At 35.2% G+C, this 15,398-nt stretch overlaps 1 protein-coding gene across 3 annotated transcripts in view; it reads right to left on the reverse strand.

Annotated features, from left to right (window-relative positions):
• frmpd3 (FERM and PDZ domain containing 3) overlaps nucleotides 1–15,398 on the reverse strand; it is a 143,722-nt gene that overhangs the window by 66,248 nt on the left and 62,076 nt on the right. The gene's annotated exons all lie outside the window — the stretch shown is intronic.

Consider the following 15,398-nt stretch of genomic DNA (forward strand, 5'->3'; position numbering starts at 1 on the left):
CATCCAATATTGTCTAAATAACTGGCAACAAAAGCTAGTACACCCTAGGTGGTCATGTCAAAACTGTGTCCAAAGTGTCAATATTCTGTGTGAGCACCTTTGTTATCTAGCATTGCCTTAATTCTCCTGGGCATGGAATTCACCAGAGCTACACAGGTTGTTGCTGGGATCCTGGGATTCCACTCCTCCGTAATGACATCACGGAGCTAATGGATGTTAGACAAATGCCGCTTCTCCAACTTACACTTGAGGATGCCCCACAAGTGCTCAATATGTTTCAGGTCTGGAGACATAATTGGCCACTCCATTATCTTCACCTTCAGCTTCATCAGCAATGCAGTTGTCATCTTGGCATGTGTTTGGGGTTGTTATTTTGTTGGAAAACTGCAGTTCACGGCAGTTTCTGAAAGGAGGGCATTATGTTCTTCTTCAGGGAGTCACAGTTCATGTTGAAATCCATGTTTACCTCAATTAACCAGAGCGCCCCAGTACCAGCAGCCTCATAGCCAGTACCAGCAGCACTTAAAGCCTAGGCCTTCCTTGTGGAGTGCAACAATTCTAATTCTCAAATCCTCAGAGTTTTTTGACATGATGCTCTATGTTGAAAATCCAGTGGTCAGTATGGGAGAATTCTGCTCAAAGCACCAAATTGTAACTGCTCTAATACATGATACACATTTTTTTTGGTCCTAAACATGAACATGATGAATAGGACACATGGCTTTGCATTGTCAAACGATGTACAGCTGTTATCCCTTAGGTTGTACTCACTTTTTTTTTTGGTAGCTATTTTGACAGTAATGTCTGTATGTTAAGTTATTTTCAGAGGACAGAAAATATATACTGATATATCTAAGCTGTAAAGTTACTACACTAAAATATATCCAATTTATATTTCTATAGTATTGTCCCTTGAGAAGATTTTATTATTTTCAACATTGTGCATTGATACTGAAGTCATTCAAACTATCATGTCATGCTGATTAGTGTGCCATCAACTTTTGACCGATAGTCACCAACAGTGTCATACACAGCATCCCCACACCACTAATCTCCTCCTCCATGCTATGGTTCACAGTGGAAACCACACATTCAGGAACAATCCATTCACCCTTTTCTACATCTTACAAACACACAGCAGTTAGAACCAAATATCTCAAATTTGGACATATCAGACCAAATCACAGTTTTCCACTGATCTAATGTCCATTCCTTGTGTTTCTTGGACCAAGCATTGGTCCAGTCCTTGTGTTTCTTATACCTCTTCTGCTTGGTGTTCTTCCACAGTAATTTCTTTGCTGCAATTTAACCATGAAGGTCTCACTCACTCAGTCTGTTCTGTACAGTGGATGTTGAAATATGTCTGCCGCTTGCACTCTGAGATGCATTTATCTCGGACTTTAACCTGAGGTGATGTAAATCGGCTCTGAAGCTGGTAATTCTAATAAACCTATCCTCTGCAGCAAAGGTAGCTCTTGGTCTTTCTCTCTTTGGATGGTCTTCATGAGAGCCTGTTTTATCATATCTTTTGTTGGATTTGGTGACTGCACTTTGGGATACATTTAAAGTTCTTGAGATATTTTAGATTGACTGACTTTTATTTCTTTAAGTGTTGCTTGACTGTCTTTACTCTTTACTTAATGTTTGTTTCTTCCCATAATATGGATATTGTATGTACAGTACAGCCTTTCCTCTGCACAAGACAACTAATGGTCTAAAGCACACTAAGAAGACAATGACTGTCACAAATTACCTCTTGATAAGGCAGAGCTGTGAACCGAAAACCATCAGGTGTCCTTTGAAATTGATGAGACAATGCCATGTGTAATACTGAGTGCCTTCAGTATTAATGTACAATGTTACAAATTATAACAATATAATTATATAAATTTATATATATATATATATATATATATATATATATATATATAAAATGCAGGAAAGAATCCAGCCACTGATGTGGTATATTAAAGTATCAGTCCTGTCTAGTGTTACGAATTGCAGTCCAATTAGTAATGGAGTCTTGTTGTCCCTAGTTCTATCTACAGTACAATGCTGTTTGAGAAGGTTTTCAGAGTTTATAAATCTGACTCACTGCAGAACCCCAACTCATTATCTAGGTCTGTACTGATTTTCATCTATTTGTATTTCACACATCATCATAGAATATTAGCTTTCTTGGACTCCCAGCCCTTAATAGTTGTAGCATTGTCAGGATTTGAAGACCATTAAGCACTATCAGGGACAAACATTTGTTTAAAACAGTCTAAAATAGTTGGGAATTTGCCAGAATTTGGACACATACGCATACAGCTCTTCACAAAAGGAGGATGGGAAAAGATTAGTAATAAGCCCAAAGATCATGGTTTAAGAATTTTTCAGATTACTTTATTCTTGTGTTTGATTGTCAAGTTTCTAAATCAGTTGTTAAGTGGTAAATACATAGCAAGGATTTTTTTAAGTTTTGCAAAAAAGATGTTCTGAAGCTTTTTCACACACACAAAAAAAAAGATTGATCTGCTCTACGCTGCATATGAATTACAGTTCCTAGCATTGTGTGATGTGGTCAGAGTCCAAAAGAGAGCTTTTAAAAAGATGATGATGCAACCATACATAAATCACAGAAAAATGGTTAGAGAAACACAAAATTATATTTTTAAGACTGTGGTCTGAAGTGAAGTCCACATGGACAAACCTGACAACATTAACAAGCTTTCATATATGTTATATAGTATATATGTTCTCATGATTCCCTCTGCAGTATGTGTCTTAAGCCTTGACCCAGACCTCTTCAGTCATGACTGTGTCTCTGGCCCAGGCCTGATGTTGCATATCTTATACTATCTCTCATATAGACCCCACTCTGGAGGATGTCTTTGGGCTTGGTCTAAGTGGGGTAATTGCAAAGCATGTACTGCCCAGATGGTTTAGCCTACCTCCGGTTGATACCTGTTAGATTGTGTGTGTGTGTGTGTGTGTGTGTGTGTGTGTGTGTGTGTGTGTGTGAGAGAGAGCTATGCATTTTAAGCATGATTTTCACTGTTTAGTCTAGTGTGTCACGTGTCCTTTTTCATGACACAAGCGTAGGCATGTAATAGAGCTGTCATATCTGATGCCATATGCTATCATAAATCATCATAACACAGAAATCATAACACATAACACAAAAGAAACCTGTCATATCTGGTGTCATATGCTGCCATAAGTCATCATGTCCAGTAATAAAAGAGTGCTATGCTTTTCTAATTGTTATTGGAGCTGTCATCGTGCTTTACGGCTTAACAGATTATCACATGGTAGTTTTTTGCTAAGTGTGCTCTAATTAATATACTCCACAGAGAGTGCAGCTCAAGATCAAACCAAGGTCCAAGATCAAACTAAAAACCCTGAAGGGTGTGAAACAGCTGTGAAATTAATGAATCATATATCTGTCAGATTAAATAATAATTAAATGTCATATTAAATATTACTTTCTTTTAAGTTAGTTCACAAATATATAATATCAGTTTACTCCCACCTCATGTGTAAGTCTGTTTACAGCTGGATTGTCATGATAATGTCTCATTTCAAACAAGGCAATGAATATATTTAATATATATAATTACTGAAAAATATAATATTTGTTTGTTTTAAAAGTTGGTAAAAATATGTAAAGAAATCAAGTACACAATCAATCTCATTAACCACTTACATAAGATGCCATGATGTTTGATGGAAAAACTTGGTCTGCAATTAAATATAAATAAATAGATAATTGCTGTTTCTATTATACAATATAATATATATATAGATAATTGCTTCCCACTCTGTTAAATAATGAGTGGTGATTTTTGCTTCATTCATTTGTAATTGTTTTGAAAAAACAGTAAGCAATGGTGGAAATAATAAATTTCTAAATATTATTTTTTGTTTGTAAATATACAGTGATGGACTTGTGGAATAACATTACACCCTCCCATGGATAATCTACCACTGAAACAGAATCAAATACCGAAGTGAATCTAGGGAATATACTGTAGAACTGTTGCCAAGTAGCTCCAAGGCTCAAGACTCTCTGCTGTAGAGCACTGATATTCAAAAGCCATGTATGTTCGACAGACTACAGTAAGATCTTCTGAACTAAAATAAAGCCTATTTCCACCAGCTTAGATTTATTTTAATCTACATTTAAATGATCTGAAACACCCAGGCATTTAAAAAAAATCCCTTGTGTTCATTTAAATTCATGAGAAGTTCTAAACTAAGTGATAAAGACTCTTCTCTTAGAGTCAGGAATAACAACTGCAGTTTTAAAAGTGAAATAATCTTTGCTTGTCTTTATTGGTTTTTAAACTCACTCTTTCTCAAAATAGTTTCTCTTTTAAAAGCCACTTGAAATCTCAGGTTATTATAACAGTTTAAAATTTTTGCTTAAATCTTTAAGCAAACCTTTAATTTAGTAACAAAATTAGTCAGTGACTATAATGAAGCTAATAGGAAAGTGGGCATTCACCATATTGAGGCATGTAGGTCTATAGCTTTTTTGGGGATTTTATATATATATATATATATATATATATATATATATATATATATATATATATATATATATATATATATATATATATACTAGCATTTGATATAACATTAAAAATAATATAAAATTAATCATTTTTTTTGTTTTGTTTTTTTCGTTTTGTTTGTTTTTTTGGAGCCTGTTCATTCATGATATGGGAATCCAAATATGGGAATATCAATACAACCACACTAATATTTCAATAAGTTTTCAGTGCTGTGCTCTGGCAATGAAGAGGCACTTCATTTTCCTGTTCAAATTTGGTCCTCTTTAGATGGGGCTGTGACATGGATACATAGATATTAAGAATATTGATTCCTCTGTCTGTATAGCTACTGTTTTATATGAGGATTTCTGTAACACAAACAATGTCTAAATAAAGCAATAAATGCTTTAAAATAAATTAGTAAAAGACAAACTACTGTTTTTGTAGCATTTCTAATGTGTGTGAATTATTTTTATCTTTGCTTCGACCAGTGCAAAAATAAACAGGTGGAATGGGTAGAAAATGGGAAAGACATTTATTTGGATATTGGATGGATACAAATAATTAAGAGCCTAATAGTAGAGAAAGACACTATTTAAAAAGAAACTATTTATATACCAGCTTTATGTACAGCACAGTAGATGTATTTCTTGTGAACAAGTAATTTATCTGACCAGGTGTTTTTATTTACATCCTTATAAAATGTATACATTCTCCATATTTCCTGCTACACTCTGTTTATATAATATAACTTTTTTATGTTCTTCCAAATTTTAACCAAATAAATATACAAGGATCTATACAAAGAATAGAAAAAAATAAGAATAAAGAAGAATTGCAATGCTCTATAGATATGTGCATTCAGGCATTTAATTAATTACATACGAATGAGCAGTTATTCATTTATATGCACTGTTTCTTTTGGTTAAATAGAACTGTAGCTTATGTAGGGTCCTTGGCAGGCTCAGCAAACTGAGTCCAGCAGTGGTCATTAATAATTATTAATAAAGGCTAGACATTTAGCTTGACTAAAATGTCACTGAATTTAATTTATGTCTGTTCAGTCCAGAAGTAAATAATCTAAAGGTAAAAAAAAAAAAAAAAATGTTAAATTGTGCACCATGATGCCTATATCTGAGCACTGAAGGACTGTCCTGGGATAAAGTCTAATTATTGTACATTGAATGCAGTTTAAAAGAAGTCCACAGAAGTGTGCTGGTTAGGGAATAAGCCTGAGGCAAGTGCAAGACAAAAGGGAAAATATGTGTAACCTAACTACAGTTAGTATAAACACATACCTTCTCATGATTTTTTTTTTATTTTAAATAGGTAATTTCTGAATAATATATGATCAATATAAAATGCATAAAGTCATGTTGTGTATTTACTGAATCTATGTCTCCCATATTTATATAACACTGGATAGCCATGTTAGATATACCTCATATAAAAAAACAAAACAAAACAAAACCTATAACTCAGTGCAACCACACAAAATCACAGAATACCAAGTTATATAGCTCCAAAGGTGATACTAAAATAGGCAGGTTGAGGTTGTGTTGGACTGGAGGTGCCCTCAGGTCTATGTTTACTTCCTACACACAAGCACACATGTTCATGACTGCTGTTTTTAAGAGATATAGAGTAGAAAAAAGTAGAAAAAGGAACCACGCAAAGATTATTTGTGCTGGTATCTCTTTCTGATTTCTGCTGCTAATGTATTAGTTCTTGGGGCACTATGTCCTCAGTATTATGCTGTATAGTATTATGAATAGACACAGTTGAATCAGACAACTCAATGCCTTTTGTACTGCTGTTGAGAACCATTTTAAATACATTTTGGCAATTTCGTAAAATTATTTATTTAATTTGTATAGAACGTTTAACAATGTGCATTGACCCAAAGCAGCTTTATAGAAATAAGTGGATTAATGTCAGGAATGTATTTACTATAAGTATTGATTAGTTTTTAAAATGCATTTCTTTACATGTATGTTTGTAAAATACTTTTTGTAAGTCTCTACTTATGTCAGTTACTCCACCTGGGACTTGCTATATGCCAATATCAATTAGACATATAGCTCGATTGCACGCCCCTCTGGGAACCCTGGGCCATAATTTTGGTGCACCTGAGGTTTTCCTACAAACTGAAGTACTGTGGCAACATGCAGTGACCAAGTAAGTCAGAAAGTGGTCTGCTCAGGCTATGGAAACTCTAAAGGGGTGATTTAAAACACCTTCCTGGGTTGTTCTTTGTGAAACCCATGCTGAGAATATTGACGGTCTAAGAGGCTGTGTACCAGACAACATAAACTCTGTATGACATTGCTCTGCTATCAAAGTCTGAGCATTGTTTTGCAAACAACAAACCGCCAGTCACTAGTGACCTGGGCTTGCTGAAGAAGAGGGTCAGCTGGAGGCAACAATGGCATAAGGAGTATACATAGAGAGTTGAAGGTAAAGACTGAAGAGTTTAAGGTGGACTATTGGAGGAAAATGAAGAGGATTCTTCAGAGGGGTAAGGTGAAAGAGGTGTGGAATGGAATGAAATAGTTGTAAGGCTACAAACTGCCCTGCAATCAGCAGGCTAAGAATAATTGATTGGGGACAACAGAGTTAAACATTTTCTTGATATCAGGTCATTCACAAACCACCCAGGACATATCTGCATTGTACCCTCAGTTTGTGTCCTTCTCTGACTCAAAATGATAATTAGTAACCACTGTCTTACCCTACCCCTACTTGCTCAGATCTCTGGATCACTGTTGGCCATGTTTCAAGGGAGCTGCATACAGGAAAAGCAGAAATGGTGTCAGTGTGTGAGACTGCAGAGAGTCTTAGTCTTTTGAAAAAACCTCCTGCATTTTACCTATACCCCAAATCAAAGAACCCCTAGGTAACAGAATGTCTACAGAACTGTGACACCTGATGAATCAGTAGAGAGGCTTATTCGGGGTCACCTCAGAAACCCTCTGGATGCAGCTTTTGTCTCCAAACAGTTCGCCTGTCAACCATATGTGTTATTTTATGATGCCATAGTGAACCTGCTGCACGGTGCTTACACAGATCTAAGGATAAGCCTGTGAGTCATGTTTAATTGAATTACTTGAATGACTATCAATGACATTCAGTCCCTACTGCTGAGGGAGTGGCTGAGTGTTAGATGCTGTCTTATTGTCCTAGACCACAAATTATCTGACTGGAAGGCTAGCATGATAGTTTTAGCTACAGAACTGTGTCTTAGAATGGACTTGAAGCAGCAAAGGTGATCCATAGGAGATTGTGCATGCCTCATTTATTTGTACTTTGTTAATTTTTGGCTTCATGTGTATGTTTGTGGATGACACCTTCATTATCTCCAAATAAACAATAGGAATTCCCACCTATGCGACAAGTTGAGAGGGGAAGTGATTGTTGACAGACTATAAAAGAATGTGAGAGATAGTTCTACTTCCTGTGGAGCCTGTGGTATTTTGGTGTGATGGGCTTACTGCTGAGAACATTCTATGAGTCTGTGGTGTCGAATGCCATCTTTTATGCTGTTCTTTGCTAGGGCAGCAGCATTTCCACAAAGGACACTATAAACACTGACAAGATCATTGAAAGGCCGGCTCAGTCCTGGGGGCTAAACTAGACTCAGTAGAGATGGTGGCAGAGAGGAGGATGCTGACAAAGGTGTCAATGATCATAAAGAACCCATCCCACCCACTCCATAAAACACTACCAGAAAAAGGAGTACACTGAGCAGCAGATTGCTCCTGCCCTGCTTTGAAAAGGAATGCTTTTTTTTTCCAGGTAATTTCTCTCAATAGTCAACAGACTATACAAAAGTACACTTAAATCCATCGTTTTATCATTGCATCACTGTACATCTATGCATTTATCTGCACTTTACACAATACAGCAGCTGTAACTAACTCAATTATGGATATATAATACCTCACCTGTGGATGAGACCTTATATTAAACATTGCAAATTACATAGTATAGAACCATAGTACTATATGCATTTTAGCATAGCTGTAGAACTATATGATACATATTAAAAATAAGTTTACACCATATAATAACATCTATGCAATGCTTATCTTATTAGCTTATTAAATCCTGACTTTATTTGTTGTTTCACTACATAGCAATAAAATAATTTGAAAGGCTATGTTTTCCCTGTCTTATTAATCAGTTCTAACTCTGAATTGGACAGATTAAATGATCTTTCACAGCATGTTGAAACTGTATAATGTTTGCTTTTTTCCAGAGCAAAAATTGCATATTTGCAAACTTTCTATAGATTGTGTAATGTTATTGTTAAATAAAAGAAATCTCAAAATTAAACACTCAACTTCAGCAAAGTCTCCCAGCTGTCCAAGCAATTATATCTAAATCTATGGCAATAAAGCTAATCAAGCTCTGCTTTTGATTTAGTTCTGCAAATAGTTTGAGTTAATCCTGGCCTGGTGTTATCTATTTGCTGATCCTTTGTTCCTGTATGCACTGACTTTAAATATGTTTTACACTTTGCAATTGTCTGAAACCTCTGAAGAAAATTCATGATAAAACAGACCATTGTTTCCAAATGGTGGCCAAAAATTGACTTTGGAAATTGGTAAGAACATTACTTTTATCTATACCACAATATCCCATTGCAGAGAATTACAATATTTGCATTGTTGTGATCCAATGTCATTTGAAAATGTAAATGCTTATCAGTATTTTGCTGCTGGTGTATAAATATGATATTGTCTGAGTGAAATAGACATTTTCTCTTCTGTCAATCCAAATACATTACTTTCCATGTCCTTGTGTGTGCTGTTTGTGTGTGTGTGTGTGTGTGTGTGTGTGTGTGTGTGTGTGTGTGTGTGTGTGTGTGTGTTTGTTACATCTTACATACTCAATTTACAAGCCTACTGACATAAAATACATGGAGCGCGAAACTGCCATGGACTGTTTTGGGGCTATGTACAGACATCTAATGCCAGGAAGGCCAACCTCTCCCTAGGGAAGAAATGGCTTTGCCTTTAAGCTTCATTCCTTCTAACTAGAGTGTAGTCTTCAAAACAAAAGTACACACATTTTCTCATCAGTGCTGCTCTGCTGTGTTTTGTCTAATCCCTATTTTAGGGCAAGATTAGAATACTTGAAAGAAAAGCTCAGCTATAAATACTTTAATTCATTATCACATGTGAGGAGTACAGCAGTTAATTAGGGTGGCCAATCACCTGCTATGATGTCTCATTAAGGATGCTGCCATCTCAGGCAGTGTTTGAGAAGAACGCCATTGCATGTAGGTTTTTAAAACCATGAATTAAAGGAGAGCAGTGCTGTTCCTGCCGATCATGCAGAAACAGGATCCAGGATCAGATTTGGAGAGTGCAGATTCTGAAACTGAAATAGACACAAATGCATCTTTTTTTTTTTTTTTTTTTTTTAAGAAAAAATAATCATTTAAACAAAGTGATTGTCATAATCAGCTTACCGTATTTTTCGGACTATACTGTTTTGAACCCCACGGCTTAAACAACGAAGCGGCTAATTTATGGATTTTTCCTGCGTTTTTCCCGCTTTCACAAACTTTAAATAAAAAAACTGAGCGACATAACATTAGACCAATGAAATTTCCGAACGGAAACGAAAAAACGCACTTTACCTGTGTTCTGAGCTGCACGGCATCGGGAGATAAAACTTCCACCGATGGTGATTTTTAAACGCACGACGATGCCAAAAGATAAACTTTCGAGAGAAATATTTGTGAAAGGAAGGAGGAAGACAGTGAACAATGACTTACTTGGTAGGCTACTGTTTAGATACAAGCTGCTGTAACGCGTTGAGTCTGGGTGAAGGGAGAGCTCGCTAACTCCAGTTGCAACAGAAATCATATAAGCACAGACAGGTTTCCAAAACTCGTGCTTTTTATTTTTCTTGGCAACAGCGTTAAGGTTTAGTCAAAGAAACTTAGAAATGAGCATCAGAAAATAATAAGGACATATTCCTCGGCCACCACATATTTCACCCATTACACCGTGTAACAGACACTGTCTTTCATTAAAGCCTGTGTAAAGTTAATTAGTTTCAATGTAGGCTTATAGACAGGTGCGGCTTATTTATGTGTAAAATAAAAATCTTTGTCAAATTCAGTGGGTGCAGCTTATATATGGGTGCACTTAATAGTCCGGAAATTACAGTATTCCCATGATGATTAACAAACAATTACTTATTATCAGTCACATGTGCCTGTGATTCATTAATTTAAAGGAAAAAAATACAGTTGATATGGTTGTCTTTTCTTAAAGAAAAGGAAGTGGGGCTGAAAAGATTCATGCAAAAGGAATAATCTCTTCGCTATAAATTGTTTTCCTCCATATTTTTACACAATTCAACCTTGTGCCATATGCTCAATAAAAAAATAAAAAAATATATAACTCCCACAGATGAGCAGAGCTAATTCTGCCATCGAGAAAAGACTATAAATTATATAACTGTCTTGTGGAGTAATTTGGATAATTAGTCAGGCTAAGAAAGTCTATTATTAATTGATATGGGTACTCATGCTGTTATATTCATATTATATGGTTTACAGGGAATGTACTTTGATACGACCCAGTGTTTTGAATAAGAAGTTTTATGTTAAGTTGTGTGCATTAAAAAAGTTTAACACATTTGAAATGTACAGTTGTCTTCTTACGTTTTCCTACGGCATCACTGAAATGCTATGCATACAATCCCTATTTTAATTCAGTGTAAATAAGGTGCCATTAAACATGGCTGTATTGAATGTAGTCTTTGGAACACTCTTGTGCATTAATGTTCTGAGACCTTTCCCCCTTCTGTCTACTTGCCTGGAGCAGCTCTTCACTGGTGTTCTGGCATCTCATATTTTATAAATTAAGCTGTGATTGTGAATCTAACAAAGGAACGTGTAGCACAAAAATATATAATTAATCCATTATTTTCCACTACACAGCAAGAGAAGGCTTTTAAGGTCAAGATTATGGCCTTGGACTACATTTCCTTTCCACTCTACCCTCAAATGTCATGTCACATTATCTCTGCACTTGAATTTTTTGCTATTTGCACAAATGTCTCAGCTTTCACAGCTGATGTCTCACATTTGTCTTTTATGTTTGTTGTTGTCCATCAGGGTTTTCATCTTTGTGCTTAGGTTATGATTTCTTTGATACTTTGTGTAGTATTTTTAAATCTATCTGCAAATACATCCACTTTCTCTCATACTACATGACAGTTACAATGGAATCACAACTTGTAGAGCATTTATTTGACACTCCCATCAATTTTTTTTGGTTGCACTTAGCAAAGAGCCTCCTTTTTAATTTCAAATTTAACGTTATTGTTAGAAAAGAGAAATTCTAAAAGCTCTAATTTATGACTTTCTTAAAAGGGTTTTTACATTTGAGCCAAAGCTATATTTAATCTTAGATGACATGTTGAATGGCAGGATAATTCATTACCATAAAGCCAAAGCTGTACTTAAAATAAATCTGCAGCAAAAGTAAACATATTTCAATAACTGTAAAACAAAAAGAAAAGTTTTATTTCATGTCTACATTTAATTATTTATTTATTTAATTATTTATTTATTTATTTTAATCACAAATTTGTTATACAACTTCGGTTATGACAAAATGAGCTCAGCACTTTTAAGGCAGATAAAGTGAATACTCCACATCAATACACATTCAAGCATTGCATAAGTAGTCAATTTACTGTGCAAATACACGTTGTTAAAGGAAAAGGAGCGTGCATCCTAAAAAGCCTCACAGCTTCTCTTATTCTTTTTTTTTTTTTTTTTTTTATCAAAACATCTGAGCCTGGCACAGCCTCTGTGAAAATCTGTCAGCACCACAGACATCAGCTGCCTCGGGGGAACCAGAGCTGAATGTCAGAGCGCAGCACACCCTGCACTGGAAGATGGCCCGAGAAAAACACATGAAATGTTTAGAGACGGTCTCTGTCTGGAGACCTGAGATATAAGATGATCTGCTGTTGCTGACAAAGTTTATTTTAAGTGTGGCAATGCTGTGTTGAGTAAAGCCTCTATTAGAAGGAATCACTGAACCCTCACCACTTTACCCAATGTAGTGAAAGGATAGAAAACAACAGTATGTGGGAATCAGCTTAGTTTTAATACAAATCTTCTCTCCACATGTATTTGATGACCTTTTGTGGAGAGATGTGACCTCTGCCCATTCTAAATGTGTGCAATATTACCTGTAATACCTGCAATACGTTCTTTTTTCCTTATTTGTATTTATACATTGTGTGGTGTATATACTGTATACTATAGTATGTGTCTATTTTTTTATATATTTGCTTTTTTTCCCCCCGTGCTGCTGTAACAAAGCAATTTCCCCACTGTGGGACGAATAAAGGTATATTTTATCTTATCTTATCTTATCTTATCTTATCTTATCTTATCTTATCTTATCTTATCTTATCTTAAATGTAGCAAGACTCACTCACAGAATACAATTATTCATATGTGTTTAAAGAAGAATTCCACAGGTGAATTTACAAAATCTATCCATGGTTCCTCGTTTGATCCTGATAAAAACCAATAGAGGTTTTCTTCAGATAACAATTTACAATCTTAATATTGCTTAATAAAATACTGATTACTTTCAAAAATAAAGGTTATATATTATGGGTTAAAAGCCTTTATTACATGCTTACACTATTATGAATACAGAAAACAAACAATGTCATTAATAAATTGTCAAAAAAGAGAGATTTGTACATAAAAAAAATACTCCATTGATATAGAAAGATGGTGAATTACTCTTTATTTTATTAACTGTTACCCAGCTTCAAATATATTGCTACATTAATAAAAAAATGGATTTAATTTCTTAAGTGCAAAGGTCCATCAGAGCTGTGAGTGTGTGTTTGTGTGTGTGTGTGTGTGTGTGTGTGTGTGTGTGTGTGTGTGTGTGTGTGTGTGTGAGAGAGAGAGAGAGAGAAAGAGAGAACGAGTATGTTATTCAAAATCCAATCCTTTATGTGCTTGTGTAAATGCAAGATTTCTTTCCAACGCTGCAGGAGTCACACCTGATTCCAACTGTTTCATCAACTGATTTTTAGTTCCAATTGACTATGTGATTCCTGCAGGCTATTATAATTATAATTCCCAAAGCACAACAGTGACATAAGGTGAGCATTGTTTTTTGAATCTTAATAACCCTTTACTCCTGAAAATAATTGATAGAATGAACTTGTTATTTTTACCACTACAAACTCATTCTAATAAATGAACAGCAGTGTTTCGGTTTTGGTACGTACACCTTTCACCCACACAAACAATTCTCTGTAGTACTTTATTGTCTAAATTCAGTAGATGCTTTTTTGAAAACTGTTTATTTCTATTGGTTATCTATTGCTGTGAACCAGCGATGAAACATTTCTGGTAAATATTTACCTGTTGTGTGAGACAACAAAGAGAAATCGTTTGCACTCGTTGGTCTGAAGTGACAATGCATGTTTTATTAAAAAATTAAATGTTAAAGATGACTGGACAGTGAAGTGTGTGTTTATCCTTCACATTAAAATGTGTCGAAACATGCCACTAGTCAAAAGTGTTCAAGGAAAGAAGGTTGATTTTAAATAAACAAACACATAACTATACTGATGTCTACAAACTACAGCGGTGGAAAAAAAATCTAAAAATGAGCACTTGAGTACATAGAACATTGGAGTATATTGCCCCCTGCCCATGGGAGACAATTTCACAATTATCACCTTTACGGAGTATTAAAAAAGAAACCTGTGGACATATCACGATGTTGTAGCCTAATGTTCAATCAGTGTAAAATAATCTTTGGATGTTTTACACTATGGAACTTTTTTTTATGTAGTCTGTAGTTGTCTTACAGCAAAACTAGTAATTTATAGACACCCTCTTTTTGTTGGCTAGCCACGTAATAGTACTTTCTTATGTACTGTTAATACTTTATAACAGCTCACTTGGCTAGTAAACATTATTGTTCAAAATTGCATTCCTGAGATATACAGCATTTTCAGGAAAATTAAGTACATTGTAGACATGCATTCATAGGTTTTCACTGAGAATTTTTCCTTAATAAGGACTTTTACATTTACTGAAGTCAATGTGCACTTATTTATTGCCATTAACTAATCACTAATGATTATAATGACATTAAAAATGAACACTATATGCTTTTCCAGTTCTTTGAAAGTCTGGAATGTTATGTACTGTAATTGAACCTTAACAGAATTTCCTTGAATTTCCTTACTCTAGAGTGTATGACTATATAAGATTTGAGAAAATCAACAAGAGATTTTAGAAAATTTTTAAAAGAAGATCCAAAACCACACATCAACATACATGTTAATGGAGGAAGTGCAGATGTCTCTGAGATAAAAAGGTGATCTCCAACATGAGCCTTTGGCATTTTGACTGTTTTTGACTATAATGCGTCGGTGCCTGCCTAGGAGATCAAAAAACATTAACTCCCACATTGCCCACTACTGCACTTGTGGTGCACTATGCTCTTAAAGGTTTTCTGGAGCAGGTCTGAAATGTCTTTGAAAATGTGGCAGCTGGTGGCACTTCTCAGTCTCACGTGGATACGGAGTTGTTTTAGTGAGAGGGAAAGTGCGCTGTGGGGAGTAATGATCTGCTGCCTAGCATTCGGCAGGAAACGAATTGGTGTTTGTTTCTGCAAATCCCAAAACTGGCAAATAAGCATGAAACCAATGATTGGTTGGGCATGGACCAAAAACAATGAAAAAAGATTTTCATGTATTTGAGAAGCCAAGACAACCGACAAACACAGCCTTGGGCTCTCTTCTCCTTTTGCCTATTGAAGCAAGGGCCACATGCTG

This window comes from Silurus meridionalis, chromosome 5 (assembly GCF_014805685.1).
Source record: "Silurus meridionalis isolate SWU-2019-XX chromosome 5, ASM1480568v1, whole genome shotgun sequence".
Taxonomy (NCBI): domain Eukaryota; kingdom Metazoa; phylum Chordata; class Actinopteri; order Siluriformes; family Siluridae; genus Silurus; species Silurus meridionalis.